Source organism: Cyprinus carpio, chromosome A11 (assembly GCF_018340385.1).
Source record: "Cyprinus carpio isolate SPL01 chromosome A11, ASM1834038v1, whole genome shotgun sequence".
Taxonomy (NCBI): domain Eukaryota; kingdom Metazoa; phylum Chordata; class Actinopteri; order Cypriniformes; family Cyprinidae; genus Cyprinus; species Cyprinus carpio.
In genome coordinates, this window is record NC_056582.1 from 12799382 (window position 1) to 12813967 (window position 14586).

The window sequence follows — 14586 nt, forward strand, 5'->3', positions numbered from 1 at the left end:
AGTGTTCTTCACTTCAAATGGTCCCGCTCTGCAGTCCGTTTACAGCTACTGCGGCTTGGGCAGGGGAAAATGGCCCTGACAGACCCTTCCGCTGCTCCTTGCTTTCTTTAATAGGGAGGTCTTATCTCTCTCTCGCTCTCTTTAGGGATACTGTAGACCTGTGGTTTCGCTTCATATCGGCCGTTTAGTTAGGATGTGCTCCAAATGTTGTGCAGCTCTCTTGAAGCACCATGTCGCCTATCCTTTTGTATCAGTATGCCATTTAGTATCAAGAGAACCAATTTCCTGTAAAGTTTTTCCAAGTTCTTCAGCATATAACTCATCCTGCTATATGAGTGGTAACAGTGATGTTGATGTAAGCAATTGGATATATATGGTTTTACTGTACCTGGTTTATGATAAATATGGGTAAAACATTAATAACTGACTGTACATTTCTAAAGATCATGGGGATCATATATGTATGATCGAATTTGTACATAAATTCAGTGCATTTTATCCTACATCAAAATTGAGGGGAAAAGTTATGTTTAATATTAAAATGTGATTTTTAGCCAAGTTTTACACTAAATGTGCCCTGTAAGGATGATGGGCTGCTTGGAGACCTGATGCTCAGGATCTTCTTTCAGATCAGTTTTGACCACTTTCGAGTTTTAGGTTAAACTCTCGGGAGGAGTAAGAAAATGAACAACTGCTTCCCTAATTAGTGGAGAGTTGAGAAAGAGTAATGCAGAATGGAGATGTGAAACACACCAGAGTGAGAGAGACAGAGAAACAGATTGCCAGTCTCTTCCTCTAGGCACAGACAAACACTGACATCTTAACACTGGTTATAGTTTGGAGCTGATGCATATGGAGACCACATCGCACATGTAAAGCTCTTTTGATCAGATGGCCTACAGACAGGAGCAGATTATTTCACTGTCTAAATCACTTCCTCTTCTCTTTCTCCACTCACTTTACATTTTACTCGTTTTGACTCTTGGGGAAAAATAATTTGTGTTGACGAGGAATGGGTCACAATGGTCAACTGTTAGTTAGTTAATTATTCTTGTATTTATGCATATTTAGTTAATTTAACATTTTACATAATAGAATTCATTAATACAATACAATAAAAGACATTTATTTATTTTATTCATTGTATTTGTCATATTTATGGATCTATAATTAAAAAAAAAAAAAAAAAAAAAATATATATATATTTTATTTATTTTTATTTGATTAAATATACTATTATTAAAAATATTAAATACTTATATATTATACTATAAATGTATTATATACTGTAGCTGTAAATTTATATGTAATTAACTAATTGACAGTTTTAATAGAAAAACCCACCTATTTATACAGATTGCCATATTTATATTTTGCTATATTTGGATCATAAGTGTTCCTATTTCTCATGTCCTTGGTCTATATCATTAGAAACACTTGAGGGTTTGTCTTCCTGTGGTCATTGTTTCATAGCCCACACCCACTTTTTATTTTATCATACCTCACAATTACTTATGTCCGTGTGCATGTGATGTTTGCATTACTCTTTGTTTTCTCTGGCACTGTCCACCATTAAGAGGCCATAATGGACTCTGCAAATTGGTTGTAATGATAGCTTTAATTAAACTGTTCGCAGCGCAGATGGAAAGAGCAGATAAAGGCATATAGATCTTAGATGTCTGGACAGATAGGCCATATTGAGTTGGCTGTCCTGATGTCAAGATCATAGGTACCTGTAAGGCAGTCTAGATGCTCTAATTGGGTTTCTGCATGTGAAATGCTAAGCATGGTGAGATAGGAAGTTTGGACGGTTTGACAGTCAGGGTGTTTGGCCTCTCTCCCGTCTCATTACCATCAGGAACGGACTTCTGTTCAGCACTTGGTGGACGGTAATGGCCGTATCACATCCTCTGTGTGAAATGAAGCTCATTTGACCAATTGCAGCCCATCGTGTCAGCGGTCTCAAGGCCTGGTGCCCACTAGCACGAACAGAGCTGCTCTCTCTCATCTTCCCTTCAAGCGGCTTAAGTCTAATGAACACAAAAACGGAGGGAAAGGGGAGGGAGAGACTTAAATACAGGGATCATATCCCATTAAGACAGGGATGCTAGGTGATGGGGGCCAGGCCAGAAGCCAGCTTAATAACATCCAGTAAATCGAACATTGTCAGCCCATTGAAAGGTGTTATCGCTTAAAAGCATTCCGCACTTTTAATTGTGGCCTGTCTCATTGTACGGAGGTCAGTGAAGAAGAAAGGTCAAGCTGGGTCATGAAACGCTGGTGGTGACCGAGGTGCAAGGGGCGAGGGGTTTTGGGGGGAGTGTTAAGGGAGGGCAGTTGCCTAGCATCTGTGGACAACCTCAATAGATGCCGAAGCAATACAAAAAAGACCTCCGGCTTGCTGGTTTCCTGTAGTACTATTGAAAAGCTGGCCTGGCTTTGAGCTTCTTACACGGTTAAGAAAGTATTTGAGAGGACGTTTCTTTACTTGTTTTGTTGTGTTCCCTCAAAGCTCACGGAATGAAGAATATATGCTCTTGGAAAAGTCAATTTAGCTGGATAACGTTCCCTGATAAATAATTATTTTGATCTCATAAAAGTTATTTGTTTCGTTTGCCGCCCATGGTGCTGTCTAGCATGCACATTTCTATAAGTAACGGTTTGTACAAAGTGTAATGCATTTCACATGTGCTCATAGATACTTCTTATTCTTCATCTAATGATTTTTTCACACGTTGAGTCCTTATTCAAGAATGTGGGAATGTCATATTTATGGGAGGATAATAAAACTAATTTATGGCTTTTCCAAGGAAACCTTTGAGAGGGCTAAAGAGGGCCGCCGTTAGTGTGCATTTACATACGTGTGTGTGCTGGTATGCTTCTCTCTGTGTGTGGAATCATTTTAGCCAGCTGAAGTTACATTAGGAGCAGTTGTGGCAACACACAGTTGCCTCTTCCTGTGTCTATCCAGTGCGTCTGTCTATTCAGAGCATATCAGAAGGACTGCCAACACAGCTGGGCTCAGATCAGTTCCAAACACACAGCCAGACCACAGTAGCACTGTCACCCAACACAGATCACATTTACAATAATGACTCACAAACTCATATGGGAATAATTGCGACAACAAGATTTGTTTTCTGTTAATGGGTTGGTTGAAAGAATCAAAGCAGTACATTTATTTTTTCTTCTTTTTTTTCTTTTTTTGTTTGTTATTTTTTTTATTAATTTATTTTAATATATTTGTTTTATTTTTTGTTTATTTTAATTAAGATTAATATTAATTTTAATGATAGTTTTGGTTATTTTTTGTTTTAAAATAAAAAATGGACAAGTGTGTAATTTCTGCTGAGATTTGCATATAAAGATTTGATGGTTAAAAATGCAGATATACTGTAAATATTAGGAAAATGTACTTTACAAAAAAAAAAAAAATCAATTCATGTGATTTGTATGTTTGCGTAGGGCCCTCATACATGAAATCCTAATTTACTTTCACACTCTAAAGTTTTATTTATCATTTTTTTCTCATATTTTTATCCTCTGACTCACAAGCCATTTAGCCTTTTGTTTTCGGCAAACATAATAGAGTTGCACCAACAAACACTCACGTCCCACCGTCTAACTTGGTACCACAAAACCACCTTTTATTCCGTGCCTGTAATTTCCAGGCCTGGGCTGTTCATAGGCAATGCTTGAAGCAAATCAAGCATTGACCTTCTTCTAGTCACCATGGTGATTATGAAAGATTCTCAGATGGATACTAATGTGTAGGTATTTGGAGGTATAACTCCCTCAGAGCTGACTGACAAACCACTGGAGAGTGAGGGAGGAGAGGAGAGAAAGGAAGGAAAAGGACAGGGACAAGAACAAAAAGAGGACAGGAAAATGGATTTAGTGATTCGGAGAGAGCCGTGAGGAGTGGGAAGGATAGATTTAGGTAATAGTTGAAGTGGAGAGGAATTGAGGAAGGATGGAGAGAATTAGGGGCAGAAGGAGGAGGAGGAGAGTGCCAAGGGAGGGAATTTTAGTTAGAAAGTTAGTGAGGCAGAGGGAGGGCTTTACCCTGAGTACACTTCCTACTGGACTCCACGTCAGGAAACAGCAGTCATAATTGACACTAATTGGCATGTGTTTTTGCTGTCTCAGCTTTAAATCAACAGATGAGGTGGAAAGAGAGTAAACTGTCAAGGATTGGTGGCACATCTAACTTCTTAAAGGTAAAGTTCCTCCAAAAATTGAAATAGTGCATCGCTGCAAAGCCCTATAACTTTATTTTCTTAGATAAAACAGAAAATCAGCTATTTTGTAGAATCTTCAAGCTGCTTTTGCCACAGAGTTAGAGCATATTGTGACCAGGGGTTGTCAAATAATAATAATAATAATAATAATAATTTATTTATTTTTAAGTCCAAAAATACTATTTTAGTAGTCAAACCTTGAGGGAACATTTAATAAGAAAAACATTAAATTAAGTGAATTAAATGACAGGATTTGGATTTGGTTAGTTAGCGTAAATATATAGATTAAATGTCAATAACGAATTTTACAAACAATTTCTATTTCAGATAAATGCTGATTATGATTCTTTCCACAAAAGTGTTAAGCACGTCTTCAACATTAATAATAATAAGAAATAGTTCTTAGAATGATTTCTAAAGGATCTTATGACACTGAAGACTGCAATAATGATGCTGAAATAAATTACATTTTTAAAATATGTTCAAATAGAAAACAGTTATTTTTAATTGTAATAACACCTCACAATATTACTGTTCTACTGTTACTGTTCTACTACTACCTTGGTGAGCACTTCTAAAAGCAGATAATAGGTTTATGTTAGAAGTAGCACGAAATTTAAGTCATTATTGACTGGAAATCCTGCACATTTTCAAACCAAACATGACATGTCAAATGTAAACATGCAAATGAGTCATATGGCTTTTTTTGGAGCCCCTGGTCAAAATATGTTTTCATTTTAAATATATATGTTTTTTTTGTTCTACAGAAAGTCACACTTGGACCTTTAACCGCGGTGACACACACACACACACACACTTATGTACTTACTAAGCCCAATTTCCTTGCCACAAACACACACACACACACACACACACACACACACACACACACACACACACACACACACACACACACAAACACACACACACACACACACTTATGTACTTACTAAGCCCAATTTCCTTGCCTTCAATGCCCACTTGGAACTCTGTATTGTGCTGTGTAATGCAGAGGCCTAACCTTACGCCATCCCAGAAGCCCCTGCTCTGTGCTCGGCTTAAGAGACCCCTCTGCTCTCCATCTCTGTCCTCCCAACGGCCCTCTCCAGGCTCCAAAAAATGGAGAACCCCCAGGGGAAACAAAAAGAAAATGAAGAAAAAAGCAAAAGAAATATGCACAGCGCCGCTCTCAAAGTTGTTGCCCTGGTAACTGGTGAGGGCGAGGGACTGCAAACAATGAAGCCAGATCCCTTTTTAAGTGTTGCTAATTAGCTTGCCTCCGCTTGCTCTTTGTGTTTGCCATCTTAAAAAGAGACTAAAGTCAACAGGGAGAGGCGTCGGGGAAGAGAAGACAGAGAATGTTGGTTTCTTTTTTTCTCCTTAACAGCCATGGGTGGAGATAGAAGGGAGATGAAGCCTGCTTTCTGCCGAGTGATGTGGATTGATGATATAGATTGATGCTACTGATGTAACTGAATATTGATGAAGAAGATGTGAAACCTGCGGCTTGTTCAGTTTTGTTGAAGGTTTGCTGAAAGAAAGTGTGTTTGCTTTATCGTATTTACTTGGTGCATCTTTATAGGAGATTTTGAGTTTTGGGAAAGGACACTATAGTAGCTGCTTCTCTTTCGCCCATGGTATTTGTGCTTAAAGACATGAGACGTGGCCTCATAGCACACTGTTTCCTCTCTGTATGATTTATTCCCTCTTAACTCGTCTTCAAACCTCCCCACTCCTGTTCAAACACATGGCAGAAACTTTCCTTATGCTGTATATTCTTTTTGCTTATTTTCTGAAGATCAGTATTGTTTAAACCACTACCAGGTGTAAAGTCAAAATCAAACTAAAAACACAAACTTTATTTTTTAGTTCTTCTCCAAGCTAACAGTTTTGAGGGCTCCTCTTTTTAAACAATACACTGTGTGTGTCTTTTTTACTAGCTAACTTTTGGAGACATCCCAAGTGCTTATTATTAATTTTTTCTTTATTAATAAAAACAAAGAAATGTGTTCCATATGTCTGGTTAGGATGGGAAGCCCTGCTGCCAGTTAGCGCTATCCTCACCATGGAGACCAGGTCAGTCTGTTTAGCATGTGTTTGTAGGAGGATGGTTTTGGATGGTGTCCCATTGAGCTAGGTCACTCAAGCCGTGACTCACATCGCACCCCAACACCTTCGTATTGCCCTGAATCGTCCCTGCAGACTCGCTCCGAGATCTTGAAAAGCTCTTAAATACGACAAGACCTTGAAAGTCCATTTCTGCTTATTAGTTTTTGCAGTCCGCACAGCAGAGAGAGGTTGAAACCCTATCAAGAAGAACTTTGTTTGGCTGCCAGAAGGGCGGTGTTAAGAAAACCACAGCAAAACTGCCGTGCAATTGCCATCAATTAGCCGGCTGTGTGGCTGCCTAGGCTGGAGGATTTCGAGACGACCCGTATCCTGAACTCTCCAAGCTCTCTCCCTCTTTCTGTCTCTAAGCTGTCTCAACATTGAACTCTCACTAATGCTGTGGTCCTCAGCACTACAAAGTGAGCTCACGGTGCCAACAACGAGGTAATGATGCCCAGAGAGCCCAACCATAGATGGATTACACTTCCTCTTTTGCTCTTTCAGTATGGGACATGGGGATAAGTTACTGCCAAGAGAGACACCAGGTACATATGAGCTCATTTGAGCCTCTTTCACCGTTCGCCTTTTCCTAATGAGTTCAACAGCCTTGCAATCCTCGCAATCTTTTTCGCAGTTTTCAAAAACAAAATCTTCCTGTCATCCGAAATGCGGCTGCTGCTATCGTGTTGCAGTTCATATTTACTTTTTTTTCCCCAGCCGGCTTTTTGTTTTAACATTTTTTGGGGACTTAGAGGTGAGCACAGCACATCTGGAAAGCAGCAGAAGCAGCAAGTTTCAAAAAGGTCCCCTTTGTGAAAAATAGGATGTGAAAAAAATGAAAGCGGTCAGGGTTTTCAAACATTACAGCATATTTTGAAGTTTTTTCCTCCCTTAGTTTTATTTTTTTTTATTGCCTTGGCTCCAATTCCCCCTTTCCTCATTTTAATGGCTGATGGGTGTCTGCTTTAGCCGTTTAAATTTGAAGGTTTCGTCATAGCCTTTATATTGCGGAAACATTACATTAAATGGCAAAAATGGACAGCGGCGGTTTTTTTTAGATGATTTCGGCATTGAATAATTCACTCAATTTTTCCATTTTTAGATGCATGTTCTAATGGATGTGAACAAAAACAAATGTGACGAGTGACTGTGAACCGCACAATGGAACAGGAAGCAGCAAATTAAATCCAACTTGGGCCAAAAAGGAGCGAGGTGGGGGAAGAAAAGGAGAGAAATATGGTTAGAAGTGAAGTTTATTTGTAACCCACCATGAAATTGGACAGCTCTGCAGGCTCTGCAACTCTGAGTCATGGGGACCAAGTTAAGACCTACGATCTCGTCGAACAACCCACACCTCGTCCCGTAGCCCGGGGGGGACAGCTGCTAACAGGCGCAGTATGTAGATGAAGCTCATTTGGTCACCAGCTGTGTCAGAGCGTTCCAGCATTAAAATAGAGTAAGTCTGGTCCTCTGGCAAACAATAATTCATCCTTTAGTGATTATCGGTGCAGATAGTCTCTCTGGAAAATTACGTTCATATTGGCCTGGCCAACACTCCATAAGCGACAGTGCGTAACGCTTTTGATTGTGTGGACAAACACATCTGCAGTGGCAGATTCCTCTGACAGTTGACAGTGATGCATTTGATACATTACAAGCTGCCGCTACTGAAAGCCATGCTTCATGTAAATATGCCATTCAGATACAAAGCAATCCCACAAGTTGTCACACTCGTAAGTAATAAAGCGGCTGCCGTCAGGAGTGGCGAAAGGAAAGAAGCGGGCGCATTGTGCGCCTGTAGTTACTCAGAGTTTGAAGAGGTTGTACAAGCAGGTGTGATTATTTTTGCCAAATCCCTCACATGAGTGACGTTTTGGATGCTGGCTTGTATTACATCTGTGAAACTTTTCTTTCATCTCGCCCCCCTCTTCTTCTGTTTCTCTTATCCAACGCAAGCAAACAGAAACAGCGCTAGTCTTCATTTTTAGACACATTACAAGGAGAAAGCTGAACTTCCTAATTCCAGGAGGATGAAGCCTGTACCTTAAAAGAACCAGCTTTACTTTTCCTTTAAGGTTGAATGGCCCTGTTTGGGGAAAAAAGGGGCGTCTTTGTCTTCCTCTCTCCACTCCTGATTCGGAGGTGGCTATCATGCAGGGTGCATGCTGAACAAAAGCACCCAAGTGTAACAAGTCCCCCCGGTTTGTACCGCTAAAAGAAGGTTAGGTTCAGTTCTTGGTGCGACGCAGGATGTTTTTTTTCCCTAAACTTTAACATTCCAGTCCCGCCTTAAACACTGTTGATGTTGAGTGAGGGGAAAATAAAAACTTTGGCTAGTTATTTATGAAGTGCCATTTTCTAAGTTGGAAATATATTCTGTCTTCACACCCTTAAAACAGATTTTTTTTATGGCATGTTTAGGTTTGTTTGTAGAGCGTCTGAACACATCTGTCTGTGCTTGTGGTTGTAGTATGAGGTAGGTAACATTACCCACATGAAGAGCACACCCTGTTGCTTTCCTAAACAGTCTGAACAAATTGCAGAGTATATTTGAAATGCTTTTTCATTTTAATAGAAAACTGACCTCACCTATTTGCGTTTAGTCTAAAATTTCACCACAAGGTGCTGAGACACTAAAATATGTTAAATGATATTATTTATTTTTTGTTTATAATAAAGCATAGGAAAGAATCATCTCTTTAATATCTCAGTTGTTTCTCCTAAACCACATAAACAATAAAAACACAGAAATCTCATAATTATAAAATGATAAAATCCCCATCAAAAACACCAAAAATTCTCAAATTTATCATCATTATTAAAAATTACCAAAATTTCCCATATTTTTTTTCTCATTCATTTGATTGCTTTAGTGAATATCAACAATGATCTAATTTGTCAAATTTATCCTAAGGAATTTTAGTAGAAATATTTGAGGCAATGTTTGATATTTTCAATGAAAGTCAACTCCATTAGGTCTCCTGAGCTTTGTAATACTGGTTGCTTTATTTTGTTTCCTCATCATATTTTTTTTTTATGAAGAAGTTAGGACAAAAACATTGTTGTGTCAAGTCACAATGTGTGACATAATACCTCAAAGCTTTGAGTGTGGGTAAATAGAAGCAGTAGAAGCCAGAGTGTAAGTGGAGCATGTTGACAGGGGTTTATATAAGAATGAATTAAAAACGTAGCGCTAAGGAAGGCCACCACTGTTACTTTGTTGACCTCTTCTAAAAGGGTCCTCACTAGCCAACTATAAATAAGTGCACATCATATCTAACTCTGATTGGAGGTCAGCACAGAGGTGGATGTTTGATTGGTCGAGTGTGGCCAGCAGCAATATCTGTTTCATAAACTTGATGTAGATGGGCCAAAAGGAAAGACAAATTACATCTATGTAAGATCTCAAATAAATGCAATGTGATCACATAGAATGCAATGAGATTAATCAGACAACAAATTAAACCTTTTCTCAGAAAAAGACTTAAGTTAGAGTCTCAGTAATCTCACAATCTCATCTAAAGTTTTAGAAAAGAACAATGTCTTAGACTGTGTTCTGATTTCAGTAAGAACTGTTTAATATCTCATTTGTTTCTCTTAGACAGCAGTAAGATTAAATGGGGAACTATTAGACTTTTATTTATTTATATAAATTTTGTGTAGTTTTGTGGAATCGTTTTTTAGTATGTATATTATTTTTATTGTTTAAAGAAAAATACACTATACAAATAAAATACAAATAAAGGATTGCACTTTGTTTGTACTTCCCGCCTCTTTCTACCATAATCGGCATCAGTATCTCCTGAGCTTCTCCCAGCATACAGTGGCAGCCTCAGTCTGTCTTCAGCTCTGGATCCGCCAACTGCAGTAACATGATTCCCTCTGACCCTTCGTGCCACCCTGGCCCTCCTACCGCTCTGCCGCCATCCACCCTCCCACACCCATGGACGGCCCACCGTGGGCTTTGTTTTTCTACGGGGGTGGTTGCGGGGGGACGTTGCAGGCGTCAACAATGGTTCTCTGTCAGCGATGATGGATCATTCCAGCATATGGTGCCCACCTGTCCGCGGAGGAGCCGACTTCACTGTTTAGATTTACAGGAGAGAGAGAAAAAGCGAGCGAGCGCCCCGCGTTCTGCCCTCTCCCTCATTCTCACTCCCACAAACACAGGCGGATTAGGGCTCCGATTCATCACCTCCCAGTTGTGTTTACTTAAGCAACCTGAGCGTAATGAATAAAAGCTGGGACATTCAGGAAAGAGGTGCGCAATCACCCTTGTTTGTGTGTTTTACCGTGTTGTTTTGGAATGTCTGTCCTAGAGCGGCTCAAAAATTTAATCGGCCGTATTATTATTGGACTCGGGCATGTCTGCGCGCACGGACGCTACTGTCACAACTTTGCGAGAACGAGAACGAGTCGTACTATGTGCGTATGCCAAAATTAATTCTTCCCTGCTATTTTCACATAATGGACCCTCACCTTGCGGGCCCCCTCCTTCCCTCTCTTCTACAAAAAGAAAAGAAACCCGGTTGTCAGACATTTTTTTTATTGAAACCCCTTAAAGAGGGGAGGGCGAGAGCCACGAGAAAAAAAGGAAAAGAAAGGGGTAAAAGAGGGAAGAAGAAGGAGCCCCCCTCCTAAATCTCCCTACACCCACCCCTCCGACCACCCTACACCCTCCGGCCCACCCCCCCACGGCCCTGCTGAATTAAAAAATGCTCTGTTATTAAAGGCGATGTCAGGAGTGTTGATTTACGGGGGGGCTGATGACAAGTCAGAAGAACTCACACACTGTGCTGCTAAGGCCGCCAAGCTGGGCTCTGACCTCTTCACCCTCCCCTTCCCCTCTTTCTCTCTCGCACTCTCGCTCTGGCTCGTCCGACCGCCCGCCCTGCGCTGCAATAAAACCTGTCTAACTCAACAGCACAATGGAACTGTTGTTGGACCCGGCCAGCCGCGGCCTCCCTCATATTTTCTTTAAAGGTGCAGCGCTCACCAGCAAATGCCACAAGGCTTTGGGAGAGAGATGGGAGAGAGAGATAAGATGAAAGTAGGTAAGGGAGAAGAAAGAAGCAACTCATGTTCCTGTTTGAAATCTGGATGTGTTTTTCGCTCCCTGCTTAGATGTATGGATGGAAGTTATAAAGCATTTTTCCCCCCTGTTTGTACTCCAAATCTTTTTTTAACCTCCACTGTTCGTGAAAGCAATAAAATTGGCAAGTCAGACTCAATAGATTCTCCAGCCACAGAAAAGAGCCTCTCTCCTGTTGCTCAGAGAGACTCACCGACCCCAGACGCTCTCATTTTGGGCCCGTTTAGTGCCGCCAGCCTCCGGTCCCGCTGCTGAGCTCAGTGCATCATGATTAAGAACAGCCGTACTGACCACTTGTTCATCACTAGATATTGTGCCTTTCTCCTTAAATGAAGAGCTCACCCCAAACATTTTTTTTCTCTTCCACATTTCATTCCAAAATCATATTACTTTTTTTAATGCAGCACAAAATGAGATCTTAGGCAGAAAATCTAAGCATCTTATTTCCATACAATGAAAAGAAGCAGCTAAATAAATAAATAAATAATAAAAGGGAACCAATTAATGTAAAATAGTAAAGATGGTCCATACAACTTGTGTACTACATTCCATTTCTGATAGGATTTCAAATACCTGACTTTCCTTCTATTTTTTTTTTTGTTTTATGTATATATATTTTTTTTTTTTAGCACAGAACAAAATGAGATTTTAGATCATATCTGAGCAGCTTTTTTTTTCCACACACACACACACACACACACACACACACACACACACACACACACACACACACACACACACACACACACACACACACACACACAAGTTCCTAAAAGTGATTTATAATGGCATAAATAGCAACAACAACAAAAAAGCACCATAACAAAATATCATAAAAGCATAGAATTTCACATACACTTTATGTGTCTTCTAAAGCCAATTCATAAATTACCACTGTATGGACTGCTTTCATGTTAGTTATGCTTTATTTATTTATTTATTTTTAAAAACACTTTTATAAAAGATAGAAAATAAGTCATATATTTTTGTGGTAATTTTTTGCTATTTTTTTGATACAGTTTTTGATTGTATTGAAAAGAGCTGCTTGGCATCTAATTTTGTCTTTGATAAGATATATATATATATAGGGTTGATATTGAGGGTGAGAAAATCATAATAAAATGTACATTTCTAGGTAAATTATTCCTTTTAAGATAAGAAACTCCAACAAAATAAGCTTAACATGAAACTAATCTAATGTGGTTTTAGCCTAATAGTTAAGGCTGGACTGGAAACACAAATTTAGGGGTGGTCCTATTTAGGGGTGACCCAGTCACTGCCAAATTACTGATATCACAATCTATTACTATTGAACCCCTGAGCAAAGCACTTAACCTCTGGTCATTCTAGAAGGTGCTGTGCATTAAACTGTGCACTGTAAATTGTTTTGGATTGAATGTGTGCACTAAACAGCTAAAATTTAATCCAAATAATTGTGGCGTTTATGAAAATCAAAGAAGAGTTTAATAAAGTGGTAATCAGTGCAGCAGTTTTGACCAATTGGTTATCATTGTTGCCAGACAACCATCTGGTCCAAGTTGTCTCTGTGCGTGTGTGTGTGTGTGCACGTCTGTAAGAAGTAATTCACACCACATGCCATCAGTAGAGTGTGTATTCTCAAAGCAAGTCGTAGCTGGGAGGTGCTGCCGGTCACTTTAGCTTATCCAGCCCTCCGCTGAGGTCATGAGCGCAGATGGAGGGGGGTTGGGGGTTTCTGCACAGCATGTGCGTGTGTGTGTGTGTGCGTGTGCACGGCGCTCAATTGCGACCTCAGCAAAAGTAGCAAGTGCTCTTGATGCAGATGGTTTTCATCACACCGACCACTGCATGTTCTCTTTCTCTCATGTGCCGATTGCATAGGGGCCTCTCGCCTTTTTTGGCCCCCTCTCTCTCTAAAACCCCCACCACCCCTTCTACAATAAAAAAGACAGAGGTGTATCTCTCTTAAATGGATTGGCACCATTTATTTAGAGGGTCCTGGACTGGGCTTTGAAATACGCCCTCCCACACATTTATCCAGTAAGTACTTCTGCAATTGATATAATGGCTATTAGCACTAACAGTCTATTACTGATATCGGATCAGTGCTAAATGACCATGTTTTAAAGGGATAGTTCACCCAAAAATTAATATTATGTCTTCAATTACTTAACTCCTATGACTTGCTGTCTTCTGTGAAACTTGCTTCTGAATATTCACACTGCTTTTCCCCCTACATTAATATCAGAGAGTGACCAGGCATTTTTCAAGCTCAAAAAAAATAAAAATAAATAAAAGGCACTAAAAAGTGGTCTGTATGATCTGAAAAGTGCAACTTTTTTAAGCTTTAAAATCTCATTTGTGCATAGGTTTGTCACAAAATACCACAGATGAAGTCTGGGGTCGATAAGATAATTATTTTTGGTCTTTTTTCTTTTATGCCTATTAAGTGATTTTGATCAAAAATAAAGTAAAATAATAATAATATGATTATTATTAATCATCTGTACAGTGTTTTATATTTTGATATATTTTAAAATGTAATTTATTCCTGTAATGGCAATGATGATTTTTTCAGTGAAAAACAACTTTTTTTTTTCTTTCTTTTTTTTTCTTCATCACAGAAAGCTGTTGTATGACTAGAAAAGACTTTGAATATACTGTCTGAGTTGTATGGACCACTTTTATGGTGCTATATCCCGACATGAGAATAAATAAATAATGACAATGGTCTTTTCTGGGTGAATTATCCCTTTAAGTGAATGTTAAACCATATAGATTCGCCTTCAAAGTGAGTTTACAGCTGGGTGAACTATTAAAGCCGGCTTAAAATGTCTAAAACTTGAATAGTTTACAGGTTAGGACTTTTTTTGGTTAGCATATGCATCAGAGTATGACTCTAAGGATTTATGTTCGGTGTCAGGTCTTTTTTTTATCTTTTTTTTTTTTTTTTTTTAAAGAGGGCTTTTCACCCCCCTTCATCTTTTCATAAATCAATATTTACTATGTAACCTTCCTCTCTCTCTTCAGGGCCAGGAAGCAAATGTGCATCCTGATGGTGCTCTTCAAAAAGCTGTTTGCCCGCTGATTTACTGTTGCATGTTTTTTTTTTTTTTTTTTTTTTTTTTGAGCGGCACATTTTACAATTGGACCAAAGATCCTATG

General features: G+C 39.2%; 1 protein-coding gene across 4 annotated transcripts in view; it reads left to right on the forward strand.

Annotated features, from left to right (window-relative positions):
• Window positions 1–14586, forward strand: part of LOC109075752 (forkhead box protein P4-like) — a 121859-nt gene that overhangs the window by 43700 nt on the left and 63573 nt on the right. The gene's annotated exons all lie outside the window — the stretch shown is intronic.